The following is a 26,837-nucleotide window of genomic DNA, read 5'->3' on the forward strand; positions in this document are numbered from 1 at the left end:
ATAATTGCATTAATTTTGGAACTCACCCGGTATGGCTGCCAGGTATTTTTAAAGCGTGTTAAAATTTAAGATAATGCAAAACAGTACTATTATGGAGAGTAGTAATTATCTGCAAAACATGAGGAAAACCTTTTTGAAAGCGCAATTTACACCGATTGACTGAATTTTCCAGACCACTCTTATCCATAAAAAGGAAGCCAATCTTGTATAGAAGAATAGGTCTTATGCTTCCTGCCACTCCGGTCTGTAGGGAGCTCAAACCGCTCAGGCTAGTGGAGGACATGATTCATTCGTGATGGCGCATCATAAACATCTCGATCCTCAAGCTTGATACCGATAGCTTACGTAACATAATCTTTAAGATGACAGAAAAATTTACGCAATGCAAACACTTCATCAGTTCATAAACGTGAACAACATAAAACCTATACTATTGAAATATTTAAAAAATAAAATGTGCCATGTAGAAACGGATACAGCCACATTTTCATGCGTCCACATACTTCATTTCACTCGAAAATGATTTTCTTGCTGATTAGGCCATTTCTGGTGAAAAAACGGAGGTCGAAGAGAGAAAATTGAAACATTTAAAGATATATATCACATTTAAAACGCATAAAAGTGTTTATTAATATGTATTTTAAAAATTTTTATCATTGCATAAAACATTTAAACAAATAAGTACCATTTCAATTGAATATCTTTTATAATCAGTCGAATACTTGGAATCAGAAAAATAAGAAAATTATACTTCCAGCAAAAAGATATTTCCTCAAAATAACCCTGCTTTTAACAGAGGATATCAGTGAAGAGAACATTTATTTTCCCGCCAATTAAGAGATGTGATCTCGAAATTATAAATGATCTCACCACATTTAGATAAACAGATATACAGAGAAAACTATGTAATACGAATGAATTTATCGAAAGTTGGAGATAGCGGAATTGCACTAGGAATGTACAGAAGATCATGACCCCAGCTGAAGTGGAACAATTCATGAAACGAACTTGAAAATTGCGCGTAAATGATCGCTATAACGTTAGTCAAAGAGGCAAATAGTGCAAGAGACTTTTGCTGACTAGCGGAAGGACGAAGGGAGGAGGAGAGAGGAGGAGGAGGAGGAGGAGGTGAAGTATAAGGAAGTGAGAGGAATGAAAGAGGATGGGAGGCGTCGTGGGCGGCGGGAGAGGAAAGGGAGTGGTCCCCGGCGAAGGATATTAAGGGTTTCGTAATGAATACACCAGATGCCGTATTTTTGCAGTCTCCTTTGCATTTTGATGAGACCGCTTGTCTTAAGGCTAGCGGGGTCTTAATAGGAGAGCCCAACAGATACTTTGGGGATTTCGAGAACTCACAGGGGTTGAAGGAAAACCCGGGCCGGAGGAGATGGGGAGAAGAGGCGGGAGGAGGGGTGAGGGAATGGAAAGAGAGGACGGAGAAGGGGAGAGAGGGCAAAAGGGGTTACAGGAAAATGAACCCCTGGTGCTTATATTCCTCAAAGCAGCGGGGTTTTTATTCGGTTAGAAGGGCGGGAAGCAGAGCTGGTTCTGCGGCGGGAGGAGGAGGTGGCGGGGTTGGGGGAAAGGGAAAAAGTGGAAGGCCGAGCCCTCTTTTTCGGCCCTCAAAAGAAAACGAATTAAGAAACTTCTACGTTGGAGGCCTGGAAGGGATTGCAGGGAGGGCGTTTGGGTTTTTGAGGGGGGGATGAGGAAAAGCATGGAATCGAAGCAGGTGGAAAGGATATTGTTAAGGCAGAGGGAAGGGGAATGTACGGGGTTTGGGGTGGTTGGACCAGGCAGGGGCGTGGGTGGTTGATGGGAGGGGACGGGGAGACTGGAGCAGAAGGGGATTTTCTGGGGGGGTGAGAACGCTGAAGGGGTGGTGACTTTTTTATATTCCAAGAATTAATAAGGTTTTGCCTGGAAGTAGGTGCAAAGATGACTGAGATGAACGACGCAATAATACTGTCGGCGCGTTCGTTCAATGGGCGGAGAAGGTGGGAGAGCGGAAGGAAGTTTTGATGTTTGAAATCACTGGTTTTACGGCGGCACATTTGAAGTTCCGCTAAACACGTTAACCGTGACAAATGCTCGAAAAAATTGCCAAACAACTAGCTGAAAATTCAAATACCACCAAAGAACTCTATTCTTGAGCATAAATTGCTTTTATGTAAGCGTGCACATATTTGTGCACGTAATGATTGTAATTACCAGTTCCCTTTCGTCAAATAGCAATCAAACGAAAGGATGAGGAAGTTGGTACAATTTCCAGACCTTAAGATTCTCAAAAGAGCCCAAATATCTTGAACATATTTTTATCTTTCATAGAGTATCATTATTTTTGACTGAGTATCGTTTTTTATCGACTCTACACTAGGAAGCCTATGCGTGCCTTTTTACATCAGCCCTGAAAAAAATATTTTTATCCACCCAGATGGTGGATTGGAGAACTTTTTTCACCACGGCCAGAATGCCATCTCAAGGGCTTTGGTGATATATTCAAGGAGGAAGGAGACCTCGAACATCCCAAATACTACTTATACAATTAAATGTAGTTTATGCAATGTTTATTCATACAATTAAATTAGTCTATGTATTACTTATAGTGGCAACTGGCTAGGAATTCAATCGAAACACAAAACATCTTATTTGTAATGTATATAATTTAAGTGTACTCTAACTTGAGCCTAATATATTCTAACCTAATTTATTTTATCTATGACCTAGATTTTTATTATACACAGAGCATTACGTATCTAATGAGATTGCTAACTATCAACTGCATCAGACGACGTAAGGTAAGGACAAGGAGATCTTACTTATATTATTCCATTTTATAGAAACAATAAAGAAAATAACCGTAGCCTTCCTCAAATGTGATCGCAAATATTTCTCCGTTTTAGATTAGTCTTAATTGGAGACTTGACTTTAGGGATAACAACAAATTTTATCAGTTGTTCACTTTAATTTTCCACATTAAAAACTATTAATTATTAATCGGCAGACTAACTTTGAAAATAGGTTTTAGAGGCATTCCATACAGAACATCATTGCATTTCTTAGCTTTTTCCAGAAAGACATCGAAAACTATAGTGGAATTACATTCTTCGTGTAGAAAGTAACGTTGAGCTAAATCAACGTTAAGTTTAGCTTCCTTAAAATCTAGGACGCCGCAAATATCAGGTGAGGCATTTACTAAAGTATTATATCCAAACAAATATTTGCAAAGCTTTATAAAAAATTATGTTGTTGGATCGTAGTCTTCCGTGGCGTTCAGGATTCGTGGATGTCTCCATTTTCCGGGTTCCCGCCGCGTTGGTTGTCATGGTCAACCATGACAACCAACGCGGCGGGAACCCGGAAAATGGAGACATCCACGAAAAAATTATGTTTTTATAGCTTTATAAAATATTATAAAAAAGCATGTAGATGGAACTCATTGGACAAGATATCCAAGAAGTTATTTGTACTTGAATAAATTTCTTGAAGAGCAACAGAACGGGAAGAGCTATATGAGATAGATAGAGCCTGGATACGATGGATAAAACTGGTGACAAAAGACAAGAATGCGAAGATGTACCAGCGAATGGGATTATTACATATGGTTGTAATCAATCGTTGAACCAATCCTATGGTTGATGATAAATGGTATTGATGAAGCCCTTGAATAAGAACCGCCAACCAACTTCAATCTAGAGAGAATGAAGTATAAAGCATACCATGCAGTGAATAAATACTGAATAGCGAAGTAATCGAATACATTTCCGTTTATTGATTATGGAAATATGCTAATTCCCTTATGAGGTTTAGACATCTCACTTTATTAGTCATAATTTGGTGTGTTTTCCACCAAAAAAAATGCTCTATTCACGCTGTAGCCATTTGGGTAAAAATGGAAGTTTATTAGTTGCCACACTGAGAGGTCCTAGGGTCACCGTTTTTCTACATTTCAGCAATATATTCTTAATACATTTACATATTTTATTTTATATTAATTCTTTATACATTATGCAAGTTGCTGATTGTCATTTATTTATTTAGTTTTCCCCTTTACTATCATAAAGCTTTCGGTTCCGGTGATATACAACATTGATAATGATAGAGGCAAAAATCATATAACACCTCAAGTCAATCCCTATTGAGTCCTCCACCAGTTCTCTTTTCCATCTCTACCACTCAAATTCACTCAAAAATACGCTGGAAGAACACCATATCTTTTATGACAAACGTTCACTATTCATCAATAACCTAAGTGGCTTAGGATGTCGTGGCCTACGCGTGAGTTGACGAGCTTCTGCATCAGCTAAATAGGATAAGGAATATATTATATACTTATACAATATTAAAGTTTCACTCTAAGGAAATGTTAAGCATATTCAAACACTTTATTTTTAAGCTCCCGTGGCCTAGAATATTGACTCAATATCCATTGCATCGGAATTTCAAATCGACAATTGTTGCTATATTTCTTCTCATTATATCCATTTTTTTATTTGTCCACTAGACCCATAAAAGCCTGATTTAAGTCTTATTGCCAACTTTCCCGCTAACCCACGTCTACTCTGGCCCTATCCTCCAACCTCATGAATCTCCGCTTGTCTGGGTGGCGGTCCTCTTAATCGAAAGGAGTGGGTTTGGACGGCGTCTGCTGGTTCACCAACCAATTACTCCTGCCCCAGTCGAAAGCGACGGAGCGAACGATGACGCCTCGGACGCCAAAGCACCCCTCTCCGCCGGCAACGCGAGGGGTGAGAGGAGAGAGGGAGAGAAGAGACTCTGGGAGAGGGCAAGGGTGGACAGAGGGGTTGGGCTGGACGCGTGCGGTGTAGACCGAGAGAGAGAGCACTTTGACGATCAGCGGAGGATATGTTCTCCGAGGTCAAAGGAGAACTCATTAGTGAGCACTGGAGTCATCATAAGGAGGTAGGGGCGGTTCTGAATTCAAACGAGTATTTGTTAAGTTTCTTATTTGATTCGTACTTTAATCGGGAATAGGAAAAGTAATATTGCGGTGGCCTACGGAGCAGTGCTGCCCAGGCCTAAGCCATCACCCGATTACGCAGATATTTGCACGGATAGTTTTTATGGTTGATTGCAGCATTTTATTCATAATACAATACATTTTTTACGCATTAAAGTATCAACGTATAAGGGTGTGCTGCAAAGGAGAATTCCATTGAGTTCATAATCTCAAGGGTGAGGGAGTAATTACACCCTGAATAATATATAAATCCGCCCGCCATGAAGCCTGCCAAAAATAACTTTATAATTAACGGTAGCCCAACGGGTAGAGCGCTGATCTACTGACTGAAGGGCCCAGCTTCAATTCCAGGAGAAGCTTCTTGGTACCGACAGCATCGTCCAGCTACGTCATTTTTCAGGTACCAAGTCTTCCTAGAGGGCACAAGCAGCAAAAGAAAAGGACCCCACGCCCATCCCTTATTAGGCTTGGTTTAGGTGAGTTCTACCCTCACCTAACCAACCTTGGTATTGATTACTATGGTTGAGGTTGAATGTACATTTATGAATGTTAATAAAGGAAATTAAATTAATATACTGGGTAAGTTACACTGATCAACAAAAAGATACACTATGGAATGAGAAGTAACTTTAGCCTGCTTATCGGAACGGGAACATTGTACTCCTCGGCGAAACAATAATGATGTAGGCATTATTGAAATCATAAAAGACAATCACTTAACGGGAGAACTGATTGTTTAAATCCACCTTAATAATCAATTAGAATAAGGCGACAATACCCTGTGCAATTAGCCAGACACCCAGTTAATATCAGCAAGGCAATAGTATAATATTTGCCTTAATTCCGATGAGTCATAGAAGAAAATATCGAAGTACCTGAAAATACAAGTAGATACAAGGAGATCACTCGCAGGGAGCAATTAGGTATTGATTAAGAAACCTTGAAAACATTTCATTTCTCCGAAAAACCGAATTGCAGCCGAAAAGGACACAAGCAAATCATTCACCATTCATTCAATTCCACCCGGGGTCGAACTATTAAATCCGCCATTTAACAATGCCTACAGAAGTCAGAGAATTTTGAAACGGTTGTGCTCTAATGTCTATGACTTCCGTAAAATATGAAGGGGGGCTTGTCAAATGCCTGATAATCGAAGAACCACAGGCAATAGAGCAAGTGAGCGTATTATCAGTCTATTAAAGAATAATTTCTTTCCTTAAAGAGGTGAAGTACGAGTGAAAACTTGAGGAATTGAATAAAATAAGACGAAATAAAGAGGCAAGGGTGTTTAACGTATGGCGGTATAACGTATGTAACTTTTGTTAGCATAATATCACATATTTAATGTTTGCCCCCGCTACCGAAGATGCCTAGTAAGAGGAATTATACATATGAACAACTTCGCATGAAGATTGCAACTAGAATTAACTCTTGCGGTGCATACCGCGCATACTATATGAAGAATGAATGACTTGGTTATATCATTCTATAAAAATACGTGCGATATATACATGAAATCACGTACTTGTTCAGTGTACGAAAAAGTATCAACGATTTACGCTCAAAAATCTTTTATAAATTATAAAAATTCCGTAAAATACTCCAACGACAATCAATTTCCGTACCTAAACCACCTCATACAAAATCTAATCTCAACTCAACCGTTATGAAAATAAACTTTTAACGTAATGCTGCCACATTATTAACATGACTTTTGGTATTAAAATCAAATGTTTCAATTTAAATTCACATGATGTCAAAGGTGAACTGTCTTGGCGCGATAGACTGCTTACATTTTAGCACCCAAAGTGGAAACATAAACATTGATTCATAATAAAAATACTAAGAATTATGTGCTCCTTTTTCATTTCCCAAATTCCACCGAATATATTGGGACCCATCAATAACAATTCATATGCACATTGTGAGAGAAATAACCATAACCATGTAGTCGATTCCTCGGAAATCCTTTTAGGAATTTTAGTCCCAAAAACCAGCACTTAAAATTATCCGGAAAACCCATTTGAAACACGCAGCACTTACGTATTAGATGAACACCACCACATCTGGGAAACTGGAAACCCCAAGCCGGGCTCCCACAGTAATTAAATTAAATGGAAGTGCTGCAAGCCAAGCCATTACTCCGACTTTCTACAATTCCGGCTGGGTGATTCGACACAAATCCCCCGCGCTCCCGCAACCAAAAAGCCAACGAACAGCCACAAGTGGACACTCACCACTTTACGACTACTCGGGCAAATAAAAATGACCTCGGCTCCCGCATCCCCCACACACTTATTTCCGAGCCATTGGTCCAATCTGGCGCAGCTCTCGTTAACGGGATAAGGTCGAACGCCTGGGGCTTTGAGTCCTAATCAATCTGGCACCTCTTTAAGTGCAGCAAACGGGTGACATGCCGGGGTTGAGGGGTTGTGGACGACGGGGAGTCGGCAAAGTGCGCGAGGCTCACTCCATCGCCGATAAGAGCCTGGCGTCGGAGTCTCTCTCGGCGCGGAAGCGGACGGAATGGACGGGGGGTCGTAAACAATAATGGACGAGACGGAGAGCACGGGATGGAGTCAGGGCGGCAGATATAATGCCGCCCCGCTGCATTTCTAATATCGGATGTGACCTACTACCTATGAGCAATTCGTACATCAGGATATTACCAATTCACTAAATGCACTGATGACATTACCTCGTTATGGTTTCCTTATCAATCAGATATCGTGATGATGATCAATTGGATGATCGTAAATACTGACATTTTTATTGATTATTTTACTCATAAACAATCACAGTTACGGATACCCATAAGTTTCATTTGTTATGGCTCTAAATTCGGCTTTTACTTTTACATTGTGGCCTTTCTTCGTTTTCATCATCCATCGTATTTAAATGTTTCCAATTTATCCGTCCAAGTTTTCTTTCACTACTTCCTTTGGCAGGTTGTTATGACGCAAAGACATGCCTGATTTTTTTCAATACTTGTTCTGAGTTTTCCAATTGCTTCTTCCTGCACTTAAACTTCCGGAAAGATTGCACTGAGATCTGATACATTCACAATATGGAACTGATCTGACACGTCAATTTTCCCAGATATAATTTAACTAATCGGGAACGTAAAAGAGCACCTATTATTACGAAGAAAATTTCAATAATGCCATTTCATACATACTATAGATTCGCATTTTTGACACAATAAGTCTGCCGTTATGATTGAGTCTATAAATTTCGTAATATTATTTTTTTACAACTCTCTTCGCCCTTTTTACCCATTACTGAAAAGTATTTCATTGAGTCAATTATCATCTTTTTGCCTAAGAAGTAATAATTTCATTTCTTCACCTGAAAAATCCTTCGTGGTGCTGTAAGAGATATATAAAACCGATAACTTGAAAAATTCCTTCTAATAAGAGAAGGAGTCAAATGGAAACTATGCAAAGCCTAAAGTATAACCTCACCTGAAACACAACTTGTGATGAGGAAAGCAGTGAAGACATTTAGCAACTAAACGGAAAAAACTACCCACATGACTGCAAATGATAAACCATAAAACAAACAATGGCTAACGCCAACGAGAAGAGATATGTAAAAATGAAGTTAACAAGCAAAGGAGCCGATTGAAGATCTGCGTCAAAACAGGAGTCCTAGGAATAATGACCATTGGTAACGTCGTTAGCCTAGAGAGTAGATCTTTCGGATAGTACGCAGAAACTACTTGGCTTGATATCGGATGATTGCTCGAACTGTTTCTTGTGGCTAGGGAGACGTTAATGGTGGTAGATGAGCGAAAGAAAACAAAGCTAATGAATAGGATTAGTACGAAATTTATTCCAGGATCAATCAATAAAAATTACATGGCACTCGTATCGACTCGCGCATCGGTAGGGAGGTTGGGAAAAAATAATAACCCTTAGAATGACATAGGAAAAAGGGAGAAGAGAAAGGCAGCCCAAAGTTACGTACTTATTTCTTGAGCGACGCAGCGGAACAAGAATGAAGTCGAGGTAATAGCCAAGATAGGCGCCAACCTTCATCTGGCGCGGATCAGACCCTAAAAATTTCTTACTCTCGACGATATCCATAGACAATTACATACACATATGGTGAATTCTACCGATGTTCAGCTAATCAGCAGGCCATAGTGTGTTAAAGTAAGGCCCTTAAGGTCTTCTTTCCAGTTTTCATTTGACTCTTTTCTTCTGCTAATTTTGGAGAGAATTTTCGTTATTCATTCCATCCTTCATTTATTTAATTAGCCATTTATCTGGAAGCAGTACATTTTAAATACTTCCATTCTTAATTTTTTTGCTACTGTCAGTGCCCATAATAATTGGAAACATCATTCGGAAATGATTAGACGGTAAAAATGTTCATGATACAGGCACAATGTAGAGGAAGAAACTTCACCAGTGGGATAAATAGACTCAAGGATAAACAGTGACTCGCTTCAATATCGTTAAATGAGGTTTATATAGACTTCTTGATTAGCGAGGTCACTCCGGAGTTACTATGTCAGCAACGATGACAATAGATACGAGAGATAGTGGATGTTAAAAGCTGGAAAATATACGCAGCAGAAATGCTCTCCTCCGTCGCTAAGCATGTTCTAGGTGACCCCAGATGGACTTCGCTTGGTGAAAAACAAGTGAGAACTCGAAACAAGTCAAATGAGCACTTTAGAAACAGCAAAATTCTATAACCTTCGGTATGCTGTTCCGCGACGGGTTCTTCCGGGTATCAAAATAAAACTGATTTCTGAGTAACCTCAAAACTAGATAAAATAGGGGCTGGAGGGGCTGCTTTGCGGCCATATCAGATTTAAACACGAAAATCAAAACTAATTCAATAGTATTATGGATTCACGGTTGAGTTACTGCCATGTGTAAATCCATACATTGAGAAAACCTGGAAAAATGATTATGGCATGAAAAGAGAGAGGCATATATTACGATTATTTTACCTCAAAAACAACGTTGGATTTAATTATAATTTTAGATTGACTTAATATTGACGCAATGAGTTATTTTTAGAGTCACATAAAAACTGCTTAAATTCTAATGAGTGTTAATATTTAATGGGCTTCAATTAAAAATAAGAGCATTCCGGCTAACCAGATTGCACATGCATTTATTAACGTTAATGTCATACGGAGGACGTAAAAAAATTAAATTCAATATTCATAATTGAGAAATATGGGATATGCATCGAAATCAAGCGCCCAATTATAACGACAAATGTCGTGTATACCATGCATTTATCACGTGTAGGCTCCCTTTCATACCGGATAAGAATCGAGAAAACTGAGTTTGGTAATTAAGTCTGATGTGGCAGGTAGGTAATGAAAAGTGTCCAGTGGAAATTTTAGTAGCTGGCGGAAACGCCCGCATATGTGGCAACATTAAATTACAGACTCATCACTATATCTGCTACCATGGATTAGGCTCACAGCTTGTTCCATCATCAGAAATCTTTGGGACTCCGATTTGTCATAGATCCCGTCCCCACAGCTTACACTCCTTATGTTTGTGAGTGTGAAATTTTTAATATAAGGTTACCAGGTACCTGCTCAACCGCCATTCTGGATGGCCAGGGACCACTCTACCTAATTTCTACCCTTTGACCTGCCTGTCTTGAGCGATCTCAACCGTAGCTTAATCTCCCGGAAGTTCAGCACTCTGGGGCATAGGAAGAGGTAAACCTCCCCAGAGCTTAGGTAGTAGTCCTCGGAAAAACCACCACTTATCTATTTTAATAACAGAATTTTCCAGAATGTAAATGCCTTTTCACCAAAGAATTTGTTTTTTACTCCAACTTATACGGAGCGCTAGGTGATTTATATAGCGTGTCTGTACTATTTGAACCGAGCATGTGAAGGCGAAGCATTCAACACTTAAATAGAATTTACGGGAGTCAACATTACCTTCGCGGGGAACGGACACAGCTATTGGGATAATACGATGGGTCAACGTTCCGAGCCGTCTTTACTCTCAGAATGTCCTCCTTTGGAGTCAACTCAACATGATTGGAGGCCGTACAATCCAACATAACGTGAATAAATATTTCATGCCACAGAAATGGATGTTTAAATACTCCCACATTTTAATGTCAAAGTTAAAAAGTAAATTATATTTTAATAATCTGGTACAAAATATTTCTGCCTAGAATGACAAACTATAAATTTTCCTAAACTACAGTTCTTCAAATGTATTCCTCCAGGGACTAAAACTAAGGAATCTTAAAGAGCCAATTTTCAGTAGGGTGATAAAAATTATTAAATCAGGGCATTGATCCATGACGAGTTTTATTTACCCGAATGGGCGCTGATAGCATAAAGTACACTCTTTCACTCTTTGGAAACTGCAAAATATCGACGATCGACGTATAACAAAAGTTCAGCTAACTTGACTCTTACTCTTTAATTCTAAGAAACTGCAGGGAATGCCGTAAGAGTAACTTTAACGGAATCATCCGCCAATGTGAATCACAATTCAGCAATTTCAAAGTCTAAAAATCATTTGTCTGGATTGAGGTAACTGATTTTTACATTGAAATTGTCGCATTTTTCCTTAGCCTTAATCCCCACAGCAAATAAAAAATACTCTACTCGCAGAGGTAACCTTAAAACGTAAGTTATATCTTAGTTTTCGTAGTTTAATGTCAACGAATAAATGATCCCACGCTCTAGCAAATTAACAAGACATTGAATGGCTTAAAAAATTTGAGGATGTTTCTCGCTCTCTTGAACCTCACGCCCGGGAGAAGAAGAAAAGACGTGTGGAGTTACGAAATCTACGCTGAAATTTTCCCTCCCTGAGTGAAAAGTAAGTCAACCAGAAAACCCGCGGTGCTCGCGACCGCATTTTGCTCCCGCACGTGGCAAGATGCCATAGACCCCCGGCTTCCGCTCCTCCCTCACCCTACCCCGCTACCACCCTTAGCTTCACCCCTGGACTTACTCGCCCCCGCACCCAAATCGCCCTCCTTCCGTCCCTCCCTCATGCCGCGCTCCTCGGAAAACCGTTGCCCGAGAACCAAACCATCCCGACGCACTCCTAGCGACGACCCCTCGACCGAGCCCCCACCCTCCCGATGCCGGGCCCAGCCGCTTCCGGACCACATCCCCCACCCTCACCCACTACTTATGGGCCCCTCATTCTCCCCTCGGTGTCCACCCCCTCCTCGCACCGCCGAACCCTCTCCCGACGCCCTCTGCCCTCCGCCGCCCCCGTGTGACACACCGTTGCCGCCAAAAGTGATAACGTCATCCGCGCAGAGGGACGAGGCCGGGGGTAGGAAGAAGACGGGGGAGGAGAAGTAAATTAATGAACACGATGGCGGGAATCAAGAGAGACGGGGAAAAATATGGGAAAGGAGGTAGCAAATAAAAAGGAAGAGAAATAGCTCAGAGAGGGAAGTATCGGGTCGAAGAAGGGGGTATAATATTACGCGGAGAAACAGCAGCACTTATTGTTATTTCGAATTTAAATTAGTTTTCCGCAATATGCTGCATCTTACAGAAAATGACATAACCAATTGTTAGATGCTTAATTCAACATTCCATGAGGAAATCAATGCCGCAACTTCAGGGTAGGAACTCGAGTACTTAAACAAGACTATTTGAGGTAAAATTTATTTGGATACTTTTTGAGAAACCAAATTTGATCGACGAAGTCAATATTTTGAATAATTTTAGCGCACACGTGGCTTAAATATTGCCTAATGGGTTTATCACCTTGGTCTTTCGAAATATTCATTATAATTGGGTGATATATTGAAAATCATCGGGCATAGTATGTGAACAACTCATCACAGTAGCAATCAGGTTCACTTAAGTGAGCTAATATTGTTGCACAGTATGCATAGCGTGTTATCTTCGAAGTTCATTATCATTCACTCAAGGACCACCGGTACATTTATCATGTAGTCACAGCGGTGGTCTTTGAATTTCATTACCTTAATCCGGAAATTCTCCAGTTTGAACTTCTCAATTTCACTTTGTTACTTGGCCACCAACTCATTAGCGTGACCATTGAATTGCACACCTTTTAGATCATCTAAATAATCTTTTGAGAGAATTCAGAATTTCCCTATATAAAATAGTCACATAAGTTTAAGCACTAAACCGACTACACTTACGGTTTACTAACGTGACCTGGTCACTTCCGTGGTCATTTATATGCAACAAATGACAATAATTAGAACTATTAAGGAGATAAGTAGTCAACGAAATGAGAAAAGTTAATTTAACATAGTACTTGGATTTTTAGTACTGAGGTATTGCCTAAGGGCTGTGATGATCGGCAGGCTATATAAGGAATCCAGGGAATCAAGTCAAGTCATTTGCGCCATTAGGGATAGGTGGGTAATTTTTTCCAGGGATAGGACGTTCAGGGAATGGAGGGAGGATGGAGAAAAACCTGGTATCAGCATTAGTGTACACCGAACGATAAGGAAAGGTACCTATTTTTCAACGTCCCATCTCAAGGCCGGCGTACTTAACGTGAAGCGCTCTCCACATAGCACCCGAAGTAGGAATCGGGATACCAGTGAAAAATCCAGTTACCTTAGGGATTCTAATACGAGCTATCGATGTGAGCAGCCAGTACATTAGCCCCCACAATATCCCGATCCCCATAAAACATATAAATATTTTATATTTCCAATAGCAAGTCCAGTCAAGTTGGGGTTTGAGATGTAAAGCATTAGGTAGCAATAATTTCAGTTATTCCCTTAAATTGACTGCAGGTTTAACTTTATAGTAGGTTGTGAAGAAAAAATTCTCATGCATATTCCGAGATAACTTTAAATTTTTTTGATTAAAAAAACAAGGAATCTCATCGAAATCAAATTTTAGAGAATAAAAAACAAAATGAGGAGGAAATTTGAAATAGTAGTTTTAAATCGTTAAATAAGGGATCACTCGAACCTGACCAACGTGAACATCTACCAGTGAAATATCAACCGCTTTCAATCAATATCTCATAACAAATTAATATAATGGCATCTAACTTAACCAAATTACAACTATTAAATCAGCAGTGCAGTGATAATAAACTCAGAAAAAGGTCACAAACACTATTCATTAACCATCTTTTAGTCAGCGAAGATCAGTGCATCCAAAAATTTTATAACATATCTGCGTACAATGCTTATGAAATAGAGGACAAAAATAGAGAAAAAGCAGTTTAAAATCTAAGAATGGGAAGGCGTAAAACAGAGCGGGAAATGTCAAAACTATGGAAAAAAGCAAAGAAGCTGGAAAATTATATTGGGGATCTAGATGAATACTACTGGCATAAATAATATTTTCCATCTTTCAATTCACCCTCATTTGCTTTCCCGTACAGAAAAATTTGCAGTAAAGCAACTTCACTGTTATCATTACAAAAAATGCTCTAAAAACCTAGGATAGAAACTAGCAACAAATGGCCTTGAAATACGTTCAAAGATTTTATTATTCAAATGTCATAAGTTCTAAATTGTAGAAAAAATATTTAAATTATCTGAGCAAAAGAAAACTGGGAGTACAACATCACGCCTTATTGTGCCAATGGCGTTACAACAATGATAACTGCGATGTTTTACGGCGAGAAAAATGCTGATGTTTACGGCACTAAAATTCCGGTATTCGAGATCTTTAAGAACGTAAAATTACTACTTAGTGCCATTTAATCTACAATAATGACGCTTGTCTCATATCTGACGAGAGAAATAAATTTCCTCGACAGCCCATTTCTACGTTAATACACAAACACATAGCCATGAGCTTAAATATACACCTAAAAAATAAACAAAAACATTTCCTTACAACCACATTACATACCACGGGGTATTTAAACCATAACACCACGTGCTATCCAAAAGTGTTGAGAAAAATATGCAAGGAACGAAATATCTTTGATGAGGCCCTGAGGTAACTTAATACCTCCTACTTCGTTTCGAGTGTCCGAACCCTGGAAGCGAGAAGCAGGTCGGAGCCACTGCCAGACTAGGAAAACCAATGCGCACAATCACCGAGGGAATTCCTTTCACGCAGCATTTTACAAGACGTGACCGTCACGTGGATGAAAAGATCGAGAGTGGGAGACGGAGTGGGAAAGAGAGGATGGATGGATGGAGATGGGAGGCGGTGGGGAGGATAATGTGCGGACGAGAGGACGGCGTCCCCTCGGAGGAAGGGGCGCTGGTGGCCCAGCGGAACGAGATGGAGAGGCTGGGGCAGGGGGGGCGAGCAGGGGGGAACGCGAGCGAAGGAATCGGAGAGTGCACCTTCTACTTCTCTCAAAACTCTCCACACCGTCTGCTCCGGGGGAGCCGGCGAGGGCGAAAGGAGTGTGGGGAAGGGGGTTTGAGGTCGGCTGAGGAGTGGCCGGGGGTTGGAAGTGTTCTGCTGCGGTGTGCGAGGTCTTCGACAGGGGGGAGGTGGGCGTGCGGGCGGGTGGGAGGAGCAGCCGGCGGTGGGGGTAGATCTCCGCTGCTTCTCATCTGCAATGCAAATGCACTCGGTGGGCTGACGAGCTAGACTCGATATCTCGTGAATATGCAAAGGGACAGAGCGTGAGGGGGGTAGTTCGGAGGGCGGGTTTGTGGGGGGGAAGGGTTTCGAGGGTTTGGCGAAGGGGACGGGGGCAGAGTGGGAGGGAGGAGGAGGGATTGGGTGGTTCTAAGAGGTGGGAGGGGTTGGCGGGGAAGAGGGGGGAGTGGGTGGAAGCAGGGAGAGGGTGGAAGACCGTGTACTCCCAGGCTCGAGATTTGCGCGAGGCGGGTTAAGAGAGGCGTAAGGAGGCCACTGGGGTGAAAGGGTATCTCCGCCGTCCCCCTTCATCCCCCCCACCCACCATCCCCAACCCCGAGAGTGGAGAGCCCTCTCCGGAGGGTATGTGGCGCGGTGGGCCTGGATTGGTGTGGGGACGGAACTCATTGCGACGACCCACCCCCACACCCACAAACCCCTCTCCTCCCTCCCTCTCCACACCCCACGCCGTGCCCACCCTCCTCCTCCTTTGGCCCCCGAAGAGACGCCTTGTCAAATAAACTCCTGCTCTTAGGTGGATTCGGATCTCTCCGAGGGACCTTCAAAAGACGCCTTTGTGCCCGACGCTCGACCCCTCAATCTCCTCCCTTGTGTGCGCGCCTTCCTCGCCCGACCCTCACCCCCGTGTCTCACTCCCCGCCAACCCGTTCGGCCTCTTCACACCGCGGACACCCCTCCCACGCCCACCTCGTCCTTTGCCCTTATGCTCCTCTCCTCTGCCACTTCCTCCCCATCCGCCCCTCCCTCTTGTTATGCCTTAATCTATTACTCCTTCCATGCCGCTGGAAAGATTTCCCCTCCCCCGCTTTTCGCACCCTCTCTCCACCTAGGTCTCTCGACGCGCTGGGATTTAGCTGGGCAAGTGCTATACCTACAGCTTTGCAAAAAATATTAAATATATTAAGAAGTTTTATTTGACAACACACTTCAATGAAGTGAAATATTCAAGGTTTCAACAACTTTTCTTCAACAACGCGCATCAGTCATTTATTTATCGAGCATATTAACCTTCCTTCTAGTTTATTTTCTATCACTCCATTTGCGCGTTGGGTTATATCTTAAAAATGAATGGAAATCAACCGAATAGCCTGAATCAGTCTACGTGTATCATTATTTCCTGAAAGCTGTCACATTTACTTTGCATTTCGTAAAAAGGAAACATAATTTCCCAGCGCCTTTAACACAGCAAGTGAATCAAACTACTATAAAACTCGTATATCACCTGGATGTATTCAAAAATACTCAAAGTAAAGGTTGAAAATATAATTTAATGCTCATTCATAGTACCGCTGACGTTATTATATCCCCTATAGTAATACTCAATCAATAATCAGTAAATCTATTAACTAACATTCCGCCTATGCTGGCGTAAATACATCTATCTTATCTAAAATGAAGGGTGTTTCATTATTACGAAGGCGCTGATGTTTGAATCATTTTTCTCAGCTGCACGATAAGGTTTGCACTTAGCTTTTGAATACGAAATGTCAAGTAACGCAGACTCACAAAAAGCTAACCCTTCGAAGGCATTAAGTAGATAGCAACCAATGCATACCTTTGGGGGCCCTCTAAGGCGACAATTTCATAAATATCTAGAAAGCCTCATTCTAACTTAATTCGACACAAGTTTCTATTACAGTATTTTGGAATTTGATCATGTCATCAAGAGTTAATATTCCTAGTTGGATGTCATCGTTTATCGTAATAGCTAATAAAAAAGCCCTGAATTGCATGAAAAGATTAAGCAGTGGGTTTAAGGAACAATTACACTCTAAGTAAAGAAAAATATTTTAATCTTTAGAGTTTTCTGTCACCATCCTCTTGCTTTAATTGTGCACAAAAGCTTTATCGTGTGCTAACCCCGAGGGCTAATTAGATAAAACATTTCAAATTGAAACATTCCCTCAAGTGAATGAGACTGATTATGAAATTTATCGGCTAGGTTAGTTTATTACGTAAAATAGATAGCCGACGCTTTAAGGCATTACCTAGTCCTACTACCTAGTCACTCCTTGAATTGGTTTGGAACAGCTCTTCACTCTAAATTCCTTTCTGCCATAACTCTTCATGTGTCCATGACTTACCACTACCTACCTACCACTACCAGTTTCGTGCAGTTTAGCCTCCTCATGTTGTTCATCCTACTCGCTTTGCGTTTCAAAGTTGTCTCAAACAAGCTACCATGCCAAAAACATCGTTACTCGGCTTAGAACTTCGTGTAGTAACTCAACTGATTCATTTAATCTTCATCAATACTATGTCAATATCAATGCCTTGTCATTGCTTCTAATATTTTCTCTGCGGCAGCCAATATGTATGTCTCTCATTCAGAGTATAACAGACTCCACCAGGAAGGCAGTACGTCTTCACTTTAATTTGTACTTCTCGTTCCTGGATACATATGTTTTACCAGATGTACTACATTTATTACTAAGCATGAACTTTTTAATTTTCCATCGAAGATAACCATTTTAAAGCGCTCGTATACTTGTAGCTCTTCATTTTCTAGATGTAATTTGCGTCACCTTTTGTAAATATAAAATTTATTTTTGTGTAACTACAAGTTGATTCTCTGTAGTAAAATGCTGCACATTAACAAGATTACTCTTCCGATTCCCTTTCTCTGGCACTACTCATAGATCATCCGTAAAATTCAAGAAGCTATTCGATGTTTTTAGGCTTAACTTTGAGGAAATCCATTATCACTGAAGTAAAAAAACAATGTATCTTTCCACCAAATTTTCAATGGTATTTAATCAGAGTATAAGTGTATACCTAATAAAAAATGTCGTGGAACTATTCATTGTTTTCCTACTTCGGTGAATCATTAAGCTAATTGTTTTTACCGCCTACATTATCATCATTCATTTTATGTATTGCCCTACCGATGTAATCATTAAAAATGACGGGCCAAAACATACTTCCTTATCTCACTACTCCTCCGAAAACAGTTTTTAGCATTTACGTAAACACTCCATGACTCTTCTGCCATAAAAAGATAGTCCTACATCCTTCATAATATGTAAAATTCAGCTCCGGTTGATATTATCGAATGCTTGAAAAATCTAGGAATTGGATCAAAATTTGTTTGTTAATTTTCCATGCCCTTCTCCGTATGAAGCTTGGAGAGTAAAATAGTTCTCTTGTCAATGCTTTTCTTTTAACTCGAAAGGTCTTCATCTGAAAATGTTTTTTTTTAGGTTCCGTTACTCAGGAACGTTTAATTTTTCTGAAGCTCATACAGGTCACTCACTATCCGATGCATGTCCACATGGCTAATGGCCAGGAAATATCATATACCTGTATAAGTTGCTCATTTTTTGGGCATAGGCATTGCGACTATCTTTGGGAAGCAGACTAATTAGCCCGTAATTTTTACGAAACACCGAATCAAATTACTTTTTTAAATAATGAAAATAAATTAACTGAAATTGCGCTCTTCATAGTTAGATAATACCCAAAACTACAGTAAGAGGTTTATAAGAGATGCTACATACTTAATATTAAGTATTGCAGTAAAATTTTGAGAGGAACCACCGATGATTTCCATGGATCATGCCATTACAAATATGTGATATAATACGTTAGCACTTGCATTGCCTTATCCACAGTTTTAAAATGCCCATGAAGAAAATCTACGAAAACTACGGTAACAAACGAGTAATTTGAAAACAAAAAGAAGTTGAAACCTACTCATTTACATTCTATAGCTTATCAGCCTCCTGAAGACGACCACAGAGAATAAATGGTAGTGAGAACTACACTTAAGGTACAGAATTAAAAACTTCCAGAGGATAATGATAATATACCTGTAAGAGCTAGGAGTCACGAAATTATAATAATGTGGCTAGGAAGAGAAACGAACGGAGAATAACCGTATGCCAGGCATCATTGATGAATTACTGATGAGCATTTAAATAATTGCTAAAATGGCAAATTTTTAAAACCAATTCTTTAACAATTTAACATGCTTCAGTTTCATAAAATAGGAGGCAAATTACTTTTACGAGACAATGCGTCAATCTCATACAAGCAAATTTTTATTAATATGAGAAATGTAAATAATGACGGAAATGTGTCACGAGAGAAAGGCATCACGCTAAATTCCCTTAGACAACGCAACAACATGCATATTTTTTCTCACAATATCTAAGAGAAAATTAATATAATTATTGAGCTACGCAAAATCAGTCACTATCCCAAAAGTTAAAAATTATTCATCCACGGCATATCTAAACATAAATGAAAAATTTTATTCAATGAATATAGTGAATAGTGCAGTGTGGATACCGAAATAAATGTGAAAAGTATAAAACTATTAAATAGTAGAAATCAATGCATAATCGAAAATTTCCGCGAGGCATCTCCATATACACTTCAAAACTACTTAGTTCGCAGAGTAGCTCTAAGAAAATAGGGGCCACTGAATTATCGGCATATCTTTTATTGCTATACTGAACATTCTAATTGACCAAGAACCGGAAATACTTGAATTAAAAAACAGGAAATTTATTTTCATTTTTTCTTATCAAAACTCAAAATGTACCCTTCCGCATATTTAGTATCATGAATCGTAAAATGTACCCATACTTCAGCTTAGATAGGGTAGGAAATTTTAAATTGGATGTTTTGACAATTCATGTGACAGATTTTGGGTAGCTATCTTGGGGTCCTTACAATTATTCAACAGTCTTTGGATTCAGTGAGAATAGTAAAGATTTTCAAAAACGCTTCAAATGATTCTACTCTCTCCAATTGGAAGGATACATGAATTAAATTAGATACCGTAACCGAATAGCTGAATGCCGAAAGCAAGCATCATTAGATTTCAAAAAATCATCGAGACTAGAGCAATGAGAACAATCCAAGTTCCAAACAAAACAAATGATATTTTTAGACATGAGGCATAGCAAATAGGAGATCAAACCGGTCCTTAGAAGCAATCAAGACTGGGGATTTGAGTAGATCCTACTCTTCTGATTTGACAACAGTATTCTTTCCTTCAAGAGAAGTTCCTCAACGTTTGCTAGAGCAGATGGTTCAGCCTTGACAATTTCAATCTAGAATTACTTCAGCCAACTCTATATCGTTTAGAGCATTGAGGGGTGTCTCAACAGAATACTTAAGCAGGGTCCGATCAGCATCAACTCGCTGCCTTGAAAAGACATTCACATGAGTATCGACGAGTCTACTGTCCAAATCCGAACCACAGACCTCGAAGACATTTTCAGATTATTCTTATTCCTGCTAGAGTACTACGAAACATGCATACTCCTAGACAGCACAGGTGCGGGTAGCGGATGGTGAGTTGGGTGGAGCAGTGGAATCAGTGATAGCAGACAGCCCAGGGGGAGTGCCCATTATTAATTATGCATTTCGACGTGGAGAAAATGATACATGAGGTATGGAAAGCACTGTATGTAGTAATGAAAATACGTAGATGAGGAAAACATACAAACAGTTAAATTTACAGGACGATTACTACGCTATGCTTAGCCAGTCAGCCACTGGGCTACAATCATAGTTAATCGCCTTTAAAATCAGTGCGAAAGGTATGGGATGAGAACCTACGTAAATAAAACATATCATGGGTCTCGAGAAATAGTTTAGTTATATTAAAAGCTAAAATTGGACCAATTTGCCTATCTGGGACAGGTTTTGGGGGAACATGGTCAAAGCATTTTGGCATTCGATTACTGAGTTAGACAAAGTTTTACAAGGGGAAGAAAGTTGATGAAAAAGGCCTTAAGTAAGGATCTAAAGAAATGAAGCGAAAATTTTAACACGGAGCGTAGTTTTTTTAGGTGTGGAAACTTGGTCGAGCCAAGTCGATAGGCTGGGGTCGGTAACTTTTGAGATTCGGGCGAGAAGAAAGATGGAAAAGGTAAAATGGAAAATAGCAAAGAAGCACTAAGAGTGGTGAAGGGGAGAAAGGTTTTTGGGAGAACTCCAAATGAGTCAAGAAAGGCTGAAGGTGAGCATTTTGATAGGCATTGAACGCTGAAAACTATGCGAGAGGGAAAAACTAAGCATTGTCAGACAAGCAAAGTAAGATGAGGAAAATAATATAAATATTGAACAGAATGAAGGTTAGCCGAAATCATACGAAATTTAAAAAATAGTTCAATTTGCTTAAGGGTGTCTCGTTGTGGCATGTGAAGTGAGATCTAGGAATGCAGCGGTGCCAGCGATTTTCAGGCTGTCAGTCCATCCAAAACCTAACTTAGCCAATAGACTACCTAATAATAATATGGATAAGCGGAGAATACCTTGAAATTCAGTATATCATCAATAATGCAAATTTGGAGAAAGAATGCTTTTTTCTCTATTAATACAACGATGCTTTTCCCGCGAGCCGTTAAATCCTTTTTATGCTTCCTAAAACCCGCCAAATGATCTCATGAATCGAGTTCCTTCGATAGCAACACCTCCTCCGGCCTCTAAATCGGGTTGCATTCCGTAGCGAAGCCCTCTGGGATAATATTCAGGATGATTGGCGTGTCAGAATTCCATCGCCGAAAGCCTTATTCTCAACACTCGACGGAGGGAAACTGATTGCGAAGCCCTCAGGACACCGCAGCGTGGAAAATCTTCGTCCTTGCAACGAAACTATTCAACCCTTCCGACCCTCCTTGTGCTCCCTCTACACTACACCTCCCCCCCCCTCCGACTCGTCCCCCTTCGCCTCTTCGATGAGAGACATAATCCGGCCTCAGCCTTAAACTCGGAGGGAAATGGGGCGGGGGTGGAGTTTAGAGAGCGGGTTTTGAGAAGAGAGGTTTTTGAAGGGAGGAGTGGGATCCCGCCCGACCCTTCCACCCCCGCGCGCGCCCCAGTGATGCTGACGACGACGTCATTAGGGTTTATAAAAGGCAGCAGAATATGATTGCAAACATTTAGACTCTTCTGTCAGCTCTGAATATTCATCGAATACCCTTCCCCGAACGCCGCCTTGACTTAGCTCTCCCCCCCTCTCCTGCCCTCGACGGTGCCCCGAGTACCTTGTCCCCCTTCCCGCCCCCACCCCTCTTCGAACACGCCACCTCCCCATTCCTACTCTACAGCTCCCCGGTTTGTGGGAATTCAAGAAAAGGCCACCTTCTCCAGCACGCTGACGATGAGCAATGACTTGGCATCGTCAACACTTCTATTTCCCTGTATTCTTTAAAAGCATCCCTTCAATTCCCCATTGCCCATGCGTAATTCTCTCTCACCCCGCCAAGGGAAGTGTAAGCCATCCACTACAGAGCAATACGGAGCACAAACTTAGTTCACAAGTGTAGAAGTCGCTGCTAATGTTTGGGAACGGCCAGTTTTCGAAGAACCACAATGCTAATTTGCAATCACAAAATCATCAATTTTGTGATTTGTCAGATGCAGCAACCCTCTCGGTCCAGCATCACTAAACCATGCTCTTCATGAATTTGTATTCATTCAATTTCACACGTCATTTATATATTTAACGTAACTCATTAGAATCGTCCTATTTATTTCTTTTTCGTTCACTTTTTATTTCACAGCTGACTTTGCCAATCTACGGGGACTTAAGATAAAACCGTGGAGTTTTGTTACCTCTCGACCACTATTAATAAGACAATTAATAGAACATCCGCAAGATTTATAAAAAATCCAATGATTATATAGTCAAGTTTATTTGAAAAATGAACTTGGGAGACATTTTTTCTAAAGATAGCAAGAAAAGTAAGATATCATTTCAATGCAGAGGGCACTGAATTTTTATTTGGACACCAAAGAATTTATCATTACATCCCTATAAAATTTTAAAAAATTTCGCGAAACAGGTGAAGTTATCAAAATATTGCCAAACTGAGATTTAAAGACATGTTTTAAACTTGCCAATCCACGGTCGTAGCAAATCGTATAGAAAATTATCATGGCAATATTTAATTGCACGAAAACGTTGCAAATATGAAAAGATTTAAACTACACTTTTCGTTTAGGAGTACTTCATAGTGTGAATTTCTATACATTCCTCATACTATAATCGTTGGCGAGATCAACCCCCATCAACACACGTTAGAGGTGGATTACATGTTTCAGTCTACGAGTAGTTGCAAAAAGAAAAAATTCTTGTCTTTTTTAATTTAAATTATTATTTTATGATTTAAACCGATATCGCAAAACATTGAGACACATCTAATAACATCTCAACGAATACTTTTCAAGGAATTTTCATTTAAGATGATGAGCCAATTCGGTCAACAGGTAAATCAAAAGTTTCTCGCATATGTATTCCATTGAGATGCTTGCATTATAAGACTATAATTTTGTAGTACCCCTGCATAATAATATCCATTTGCTGAGAAACATCGACTTTCATAATCAATTTTGTTACATTTTACCTGAGACTTAATCTAATTGAATCATGCTTATCCTCTGTCATCTCTTCCGTCGCTATTGGTGATTTTTTGTTATACCGAGCCCCTATCAACTGGCAGAAGTTTCCACTACCAATATCATTTCATTATCAGCAATACAGAAAATTTAGTTCGAACGTTGTTGAAAAGAGCTTTCAATTTTCCAAAGCCATAATCATTGGTTACACGAGTAAAAAGGCAACAGATGTAATTGTGTTGTAGAAATTATATTTAATGTAACTGAAGACTGGATTTAAACAAGTTATCTGTAAAAAGCTAAGCACAGAGGAAACTTCTTTTGCCTCTAAAATTTCATGGGGCGCGCACATCAAAGTTATATCAGCTCCCCTGTAAGAAACTAGACTTTAGAGTATAAGAATAAGCTTTCTTAGACTGATTAATGAAATTAAACATTGTAAAGGTGATAACAATTATTTCAAATTCCTTTGTCCACACTCGGAACAAAAGGAATTAACTAGGGCCCATCAGAGGAAGTATTAAGAGATTCGATCAGTTTCAGAATATACCAGGTAAATTTAAGACGGATATTCACAAAGAAAAAGTAATATTGATAATTTTATCAGAGAAACAAGTGTAAAAGCCCCACAAGTCATGAAAACATGCGATTCTGTGACCATTGAAAACACACAGACCATTCGAATAAACTTCGGGCATCAAGTGATATATTTAGGGCCTCAGATTGCATCGGCACATAAGACAGCCTAAATAATATATAGTATTAATACGTGTAGGTTTATACTTCTGTTCTGAAAAAATTAAATACTATTATCATCCCACGCACAGTTTGCGTTAAAAAATCAACGCTAAACACATCAAAAGCTGTAACCTAAAAATATACCTGATCTTCAACAAATTCTGTTCGGAATACGACCCAGACATAGAAGTCCATCGTAAAATCATCACTATACGGTTATAAATTAATGGAAGCAAAACTAATCTTATTGCGGATGCGTATTAGAGTTACACCTTTTGATATAAAAAAGAATAATGGAAACTTTGATGACCATGGGCTGAAAATATGTTCTATTAAAAAATATGATCAAAGATTAGAGACTCCAGAGATATGAGTACGGATAAAAATGGAAAAATCCATGATTAAAAGGTAGGTAAATACATTATACAATGTCATCTACTTAGATACAGAGATGCAGTCGAGAAAATTCCAAGGAGAGAAATATTTTACGCTTGAGTTTTAGGCGAGGGTTGCAAAAATCAATGACGGAAGGGGGAATCTTAGGTAAACGCACATGGAGGAGGAAACGAAGATTTCAAATGGAATGAAAGATAAAGAGAGTATGGAGATTCTGAGATATAAATAATAAAGGGCATCAAGAATTTTTGTTTTGAGCAAGTACTTCAGGATGATGCGTAACCACGCTCAGGGAATGCCCAAAATATATGTACATATGTCCAGTCGGCAGACTTATTACGATAAAGGAGAAACTGGCCTCAAATGACCCTATATTAGTCGGAAGCGTAAATTAAATTGAATATATTTTCAAACTTTTCTTCTCCACCAATTTTTACTGGCGTATTGGAAGGGCAATTGAAAGTATGGGGATCGACTTGAAGGTACCATGACATTCGAAAGGTTGGTTTGGCCGGCAAGAACTACCTCTCTATTCTGTTCTAAATAGAACAACAACTAGTGAAATTTGATATGCATTATCTGTATGACCCCCACCGTAGTTAGTTCCCTGCATTCATATAATGCCCCGAAAACCACACAGCCAGAAATTTTTATCCATAATTAGAAATCTTTCAACTGGGTTACCACCCAGGTATAATTTCCACATTAATTATCAATATTTATGCGCAAATTAATACACTACAGTACCAGTATATATTTTTCAGTTGTTATAGGAGGCGACCGACAGCTAAGGTCATTTTCGCCATTAGGGGTGGGTGGGAAAGGAAGGGTAGAGAGAAACCCGACGTCGGCATTAGCCTGCTATTGCCAAGGGGTCCGCAGTCTAACGTCCCATCCGACCGACGGCGCACTTACTCTAAGTGCTCTCCACAAAACACCTCAAGTAGGGCTCGGGGTACCTCTGAAAAATATTTGTTGTCACCAGGATTTGATCCCGGGCCCACTCGGAGGGAAGCCTGTACGTTAGACACCGCACCATCCCGATCTCCGTATATATATTCCATTTCTCTGACACATGTAAACATAGAAAGTCATTCCTCAAGCCCTGATATTTCTGTATCTTTCTATTCACCCAAAATAAAAAAGATGCATTAAACGTCGAGCTTATCACATTAGAGGTACAATTTGCATCAGGCCAAGTCGGGAATACTTCATTGGGCAGAGGAGGAGGCCACTGCGACTGACAATTTACAATTTTTTGGTCTTTATAGTTTTAAATTGTATTATTAAATGCATTATAAAGTTACCCATAAGTCCTGTTACTTTCAGGAAGGCATCTCAAAAAAGTGCATACCACTGCCGAAATAATTTTACCTCTATTAGTGTTGGTTATAATTTCATTGTTCCGTAGTGAGATAGAAGATATGTTGACAAAAGTTACAGCTAAGAAAATTCAATTGAGAGATTGAATTTGTCCGAAAGTGCTAAGGGGCTGTCACTGGAAAAACGTTTCTCGTGTTTGCTCTCTCTCTCTCTCCCTGTAGAATACCTTGAGAAATAGAATGTAGGAAGACAGATTTCCTAAGTTTACCGAATGATTGACATATTTTTCAAAATAAGAACGTTTGGTGTGTCCTTCATATTTCAAACGAAAGTCGTCAAATTGTGTGTTATCAATGTAAGGCCCATCATTGGGCTACGTATGAAGCTGAATGCAATTGAGTATTCAATTCAAGTACTAATGCTAAAAATGTTTACTCAATTTTCAGAAATCAAATGCGTTACGAAGACTTTATTATAATTTTCCACTTTTAATTTAAACACACG

Source organism: Hetaerina americana, unplaced genomic scaffold, assembly GCF_022747635.1.
Source record: "Hetaerina americana unplaced genomic scaffold, ioHetAmer1.1.p SCAF_17, whole genome shotgun sequence".
Lineage (NCBI taxonomy): Eukaryota > Metazoa > Arthropoda > Insecta > Odonata > Calopterygidae > Hetaerina > Hetaerina americana.